This window comes from Curcuma longa, chromosome 2, assembly GCF_044706935.1.
Source record: "Curcuma longa cultivar G26 ecotype Majalengka, Jawa Barat chromosome 2, ITB_CL_G26_1.1, whole genome shotgun sequence".
In the NCBI taxonomy this organism is placed as follows: domain Eukaryota; kingdom Viridiplantae; phylum Streptophyta; class Magnoliopsida; order Zingiberales; family Zingiberaceae; genus Curcuma; species Curcuma longa.
In genome coordinates, this window is record NC_133862.1 from 2459506 (window position 1) to 2465784 (window position 6279).

The 6279-nt window shown below is 37.8% G+C and overlaps 1 protein-coding gene across 1 annotated transcript in view; it reads left to right on the plus strand.

Moving 5' to 3' along the window:
* Positions 1–6279, plus strand: part of LOC141816399 (putative disease resistance protein RGA3) — a 41926-nt gene that overhangs the window by 3892 nt on the left and 31755 nt on the right.

Here is a 6279-nt window from a genome sequence, read left to right on the forward strand (position 1 = left end):
GGCTCCTCCTAGATCATCACCCAATGAGGTCTAGTCAGATAATAAATTTGATCCTTGGGGATCGAATATTTGTTCATTTTGACTTATTTAACAAAATTAATTTTACGAGCCCATACTTGGACTCTAGGTTTATTTCGATTAATTAATGACATAAGTGACTTGTTCTGACTATGTCTTAATTTAAATTCAAGTCTGGTTCGATTGTACACGGCTCGCTGAGACCCTAAGAAGGATATCTAGGCCCTTGGATTCAATAGTGAACTTTTCTAACAAGCATCTAAGTTTGACAACCTTATCTTTTAGATTGGAATTCTCTTCCTTAAGTTGTTAGACCTGAGTTGAGTTTCCTTCTCGAACTTGATCAGTTTTCAAACTTGGGTTAGTCGCCTGCTCCTTAAGAAGTTTGACTTCTTTTAGAAGTGACTTGACCTGTTCATTGGATTTTTTTAATTTGTGATTCAAGTAAAAAATTACACTAAACAAGTCAAATTGTTCAGTTGAGCTTACATTGGGATTAAGCCCTTTAGAAACAGATCTAGAATCCGTGGCTTGATATCGAGTTAGCCCTAAACCCTAAATCTGACAATGACTCCGACATCAGCAAACGACCTCTCCAATGGCCGAAAATAATTTTCGACCACGAAGAGCGCTCCGGCAGTGATCCCGACACCTCGAGAAAGCTTCACGATGGACAGCATGGGCAGGGGCATCTAGGTTTTGGCTCCTATTCTCTTCTCCCACGACCGAGCAAAGGCGGCGTTAGGGGTCAGGGAGGGTTGGTCAGCGCGCTCTATTTTCTTGTAGTCGATAACACAGAGCATAGCATAGCGGTACTCTAGTTTCTTGCGACCAGTAACACAGAGTAGAGGACACGTGTTCTCTTCTTATGGTCGATAACACAGAGCAGAGGATGGCGGTGATGAGTTAGAGTTTTTATGCACTTTATTGATTCATTTTTTGGTTCTTGCATAAAAATAAATTTCTTAATGAATTGATTTGATTATATTTGAGATATGTTGCATAATTGGATGGTTGATGATAATTTCTATGATTTAATGACTAATTTTATATTAATTAAATTTGATTTATTGTAGGGCTCAAATTGAACCAAGATCGAGTTCAACCATGATTGAATCGAGCTAAGATTGACCCAATTGATGAACCAACTTCATGAATCAAGACTCAAGTGCGATTAGGATGGAATCCATGTGGTGGCCAAATTGGAGCTAAATTGAGTGCATTTGTTGAAACATGCTAACCCGGATCGGACTCAGGTCAGGCTAACCAGCTCTAATAGCTATAGTAACCCAGCTTTAATGAGAAGTGTACAGTAAGCTAAAATTCACGGTTACTGTAGCAATTGCTGTAGCAGTTACTGTAACTGCTACTTCCTTCCGCTATTCTTCATTTTTCTTCGTTGTTTTTTTAACGAACCTTGGATTTCTTCATCCCACATCGATCTCCAGATTCCAGAGGGTGATTACAAGTTGTGTTCGGCGTTAGTCGGGATTAGAATCGGCTGGTGAGGGTTTCGCCAAAGCTCGATTCCGCCGCGTGGATTTCAACTGGGTTCTTCATATACAACCAATCGGAGCAGTCAAGATCATGAGGAGGGGTTCTCCAAGGGTTCTTGAGGGTTTTGGAGCATCAAATTGCAAGCAATTTCAAGGATTTTTAGTTGGATTTTCAAAACCTGATTGGCTCTGTTCGGCGCAGCGAGGAGAGTTTCTGAGCTACGTTGCTCGGAGTTGATTTAGAGCAAGCTGAGCCAGGGCTATCAAGGAGCTATTCTGGGATTTTCGATCGTAGATTGGATCTTGTGTGACGGCAAGATTGAAATCGATTTAGAGGGAGAATCTGAGTGTTTCGATTATCTGATTTCATTTTTGTTTTTACTGTTGTTATTCATTTCTGTCAATTTGATTTCTGAACTCTTGTTTGATTAATAGATCTGTTCTTGAATCCAAATTGTTTGGTTAATGCATCATGTTAGTGTAGTTTCTTCAGATTTATAGTCGAATACATTTGAACTCTTTCAATCCTGATCACTGTTTTGTATCAGGATGTTACTGTTTCGTGCCGATTGTTGATGTGTATCAGTTATGTTGGTTGATTAGTTGTAGGAATTAGTGCTTGTGAAGCTCATTGCATTGGATTAGTTAAATTGAGTTCATACAGTTGAATTTGTTTCTTTTTCATTTACTACATTGTTAGGTTTTGTTGTTCTAGGGTTCTTGCTTGATAGTGTTAGTTTCGAGAATAGGTTTCATTTCATTTATAATTTCATTTGAAGTCATCAAAAGACCAAAACCCTATTTCATTTACAAGAAAACCCAAAAAGAATGACATTCAAACTCGATTTAAATAATTTTCTATTAATCTTTGGAAAAATATGACTCGAGTCCTCTATACTATTAGTGTCAGCCCTTAATGCCAATCATGAGATGATTGTTTAGGGAACACTTATTAATAAAGATAAGGTTTGCTTATTATAATTTCTTACTATATAAATGAATATATTATCCTAGTGGTAGATTCTTATTTATAGTATATCAATTGGATGAATTGATAGTGAGAATCTGTAGACATATATAGAACACTACTCTTAACTATTCCTAGTCGAACATTAATATGCAAGGATATGTGATATCACGTTGACACATGGGTACATATTAGAGACTATGTACTGAATTGACCCGCCATGAGAATGTTTCATGGATCACATTATATGGGTGTCATAAATATTCTCATGTGACTATTGGTATGAATAGTCCTTAGACTTGAAGTCACTACGGTTCCCTACATAATGAGTTGTATATTTTGGCTTCGTCAAACGTCACCCGTAACAGGGTGACTATAAAGGCGATTACTGGGTATGCAATAAGTTATGCGGAGGGATGTGAGTGATGTAGATGGAATATATCCTTTCTATATGACGGAAGTGATATCTATGGGCCCCTTAATAGAGTATGACTGTAAAAATGCATGATCATGCTCGAATATGTCAATATGAGATATTGAACTTACTTGATTGAGTAGTCTACTTGGAGATCAAGAAATTCATGATTGATAAGAGGATGACATGGTCTATACCTTATTGATCAATCTAGATATCAAGGATAAAAGGACTGAGTCATACAAGATAGTAGTCACGGAAAGGTTGTGTCAGATCTCGACATTCTCGTCACTTGGGTAGCAATGATGTATTGTTAGATGCCGCTCATTGCTTATGTCTCTAAAATGGTTTTAAAGGCATTGCCAACGTTACGAGAACCTATTGGGTCACACACTTAGAACATGTGATTTGGAGATGGTTCATGTGATGAATCATTGGACCATTGGGTTGAGTCTAATGAAGATTAGACTCATTGAGTGGAACTCAAGGTAGACTCATTGAATTAGACTCGAGTTGTACTCAAGTCAATTCGGATTGAGTGAGACTCAAGTTGGACTTACGTCAATTCGGATTGAGTGAGACTCAAGTCAATTCGGATCCATTAAGGGGTTGCATGATCACTTAAGATGGGATTAATGGGGTATTAATTCCATGGAATACCAAAAGCCAAAATCCTTGATATTCCATGGTGATATATAAAAGGGGCGAGAGGCTTTTTCTGTAATATCCTAAAAATTTTAGAGTTAAAATTAACAATTAAAGGCTGAGTTTTTTAATTGGGTCGAATTAAGTAGGTTGAAGCCCCAAAATTAGCCAAATCATTTAGGTTAATGAGCTCGAAGTTAGAAATTGGTTAAATACGTTAATCATTAAAGCCCAAACTCATTAGGTTAGTAAATGTAAAATATGCGAAAATTTTAGTGGATCAGTTTTTGAACCCAATTGAACCAAGTTAGTTTGGTTCATGATGAAAGAGAGTTTTGGTAAAATAGAATAGATTAGAATTTTTATCTTGAAAAGACGAAATCAACAAAACTAGTTTGGGTCAAATTGGAGTTCATTTGGTTAGTAAACCAAGCGAATCAAAATTTAAACTTGGGTTATTATAATAAACCCTAGTTTTAAGCTCGTTTAGCCTAAATTTAATTTCGGTTTAAAGATTACTGTGCACTCCTCGTTTCCCTATTCCGCACGAACCGCTTCCTTGCGCCCGCGTCTCGTGCAGCGCCGAGTCCGATGGAACCGATCACCGCCGTCGCTCATGCCCGGGTCCGCCGGCGAGGAATTCGGATAGGTAAACTATAAGAAGGCACCTCTCCTCTCTGTGTCGCCGCCGAGAAGACCTCAGCCGTGCCTCCCTCTCTGCTCCTACCCCCAGCGCAACCAGCGGAGTCCCTCCATCCACCTCCGCACTCTGATCGCCTTCTAGCCCTCATGGACTCCATCCGCTTCGCCTCCTCCATCGGCCATATCTTCGACACCTTCTCTGCCTTTGCACTGCTCGATCGCCGCCTACCACTATCCGTCGCTGCCCCTGCTGCTTGTGTGAAGAAGACGCCCCGCCGACCGTTGGCCGCTAGAAGAAGTCGACGTCAACACCCTACCGCTGCGTCTCCTGTTTTCCCCGTGAGAATCCCTGCCGCCGGCCGCCAACCAATATTTCGGTAAAGGGTTAATTAATTGGTTAAATGGGATTAAAGTAAAGCTAAGTAATTAAGGTTTAACCCATGATATTTGATTAATTAAGACAATTAATCTAGTTTAATTGGATTATTAATCAGTTTAATTACATATTAATCAGTAAATTAGTTATAACTAATTCAGTTTAATTAATCGGTTGGCTGATTCATTAAGGTGGATTGATTAATTGGTGATTAACGTTATTTGATTAATTGTAGGTTAATTAAGATTGTTCATCTAAATTGATAATTGAGATAATTAGATTACTTAATATGATCAAATTAATCGATTCATTAATTAAGGCTAATCAAGTAATGGTTTGTAATTGATTTAAAAGGTAATTACTTGTAAAGGGGATTAATTAAAGTTTACTTAATTAATCAGATTATAATTAATGAATTCATGAATTATACAGATGGAGTAATTAATTAATTAATAATCTAGTTAAGTTATTAGATTGATTAATAAGGGAAGTAATCACATATTAATTACGTAATAGGTTGATTAACATATTGGATTCTATTACTAGGATTCATAGTCCAAGAGGGTTTCATAGGATTATGAATTAATTAGGTTAATTTAAAATGAGATTAACTTAAATTAAAATAATCAAATTGTGTTAAATTGAATTAATTGAAGTTTATTAGATTAGATTAACTTTAGAATCGATTAGGATTTACTGCGTGAAAAATTAAATATAATAATTAGAAGATGTTTATTTTGCAGGACCTTGATCTGTTGATCCTGCTATACACGGAGGATTGTATTAGGGTTTTATTGTGACAATTCATCAATCAGGTGGGTACTCCTATGCTTGGTCAACACAGGTCTTTTCGTAATTATCCTGTTGTTATTCTTATTACAGTTATGACTTAATTCGTTGCTTGACACTTACCATTGACCTTGATATAATCTGTTCATCATCAATACAGTTTGCTTAATTGTTGTTTATCTATGTTGGCTTATCATGATTGATATTACACATATCTTGATGTTATAGTAGTTTTCTGTTGAACTGTGCATCATAGCATAATATGTTATTGTGAACTCTCACTTCCTGTGTGGGTGAGAGCATTATAGCACTGCCTGTGTGGGTGCTATCAGGACTAGCTAGATAGCTCTCCTGAATACTGTCCCTCCCCCTCATGTATAGTGGTTTGTTGTTGGAGAAGAGTAATGCCTGCTGAGCATCCTAGTTCACTACACAGTGTGGGTGTTTGGGGATGTTGAGGTCAGACAATGATATTTTCCCCACTCTCCACTCACATGTAGCGGTTTGTTGTTGGAGGGTGTGCAGTTGTCCTGTTTTGCGCCCAGTTCATTGTGTGGGTGTCTGAGGGTGGCGAGTGCAGACAGTGACCATGCATGCATTTGTTGTTGTTTACTGCATTTATAGCTGATGCACTTGTTATTATATGATTATGCACTTGTTGTTATATGACTGTTGCATTTGTATGACATGACATACATGATTATTGTTGGTGCAATCTTTGCCCCAAGTGCATTGAGTTTCAATGTTTGGCTTAACCATGTTTAAAGTTAGGCAATACTTGTGATCTAACATGTGTGATGCAAGTTTGCAGGAAAGTCCAAGCGTAGTCTTGGCAAAGGAAAGTCCAAGTGGGAAGTCTTGGCAAAGGAAAGTCCAAGTGGGTAGTCTTGGCAAGGAAAAGTCCAAGTGGGAAGTCTTGGCAAGGAAAAGT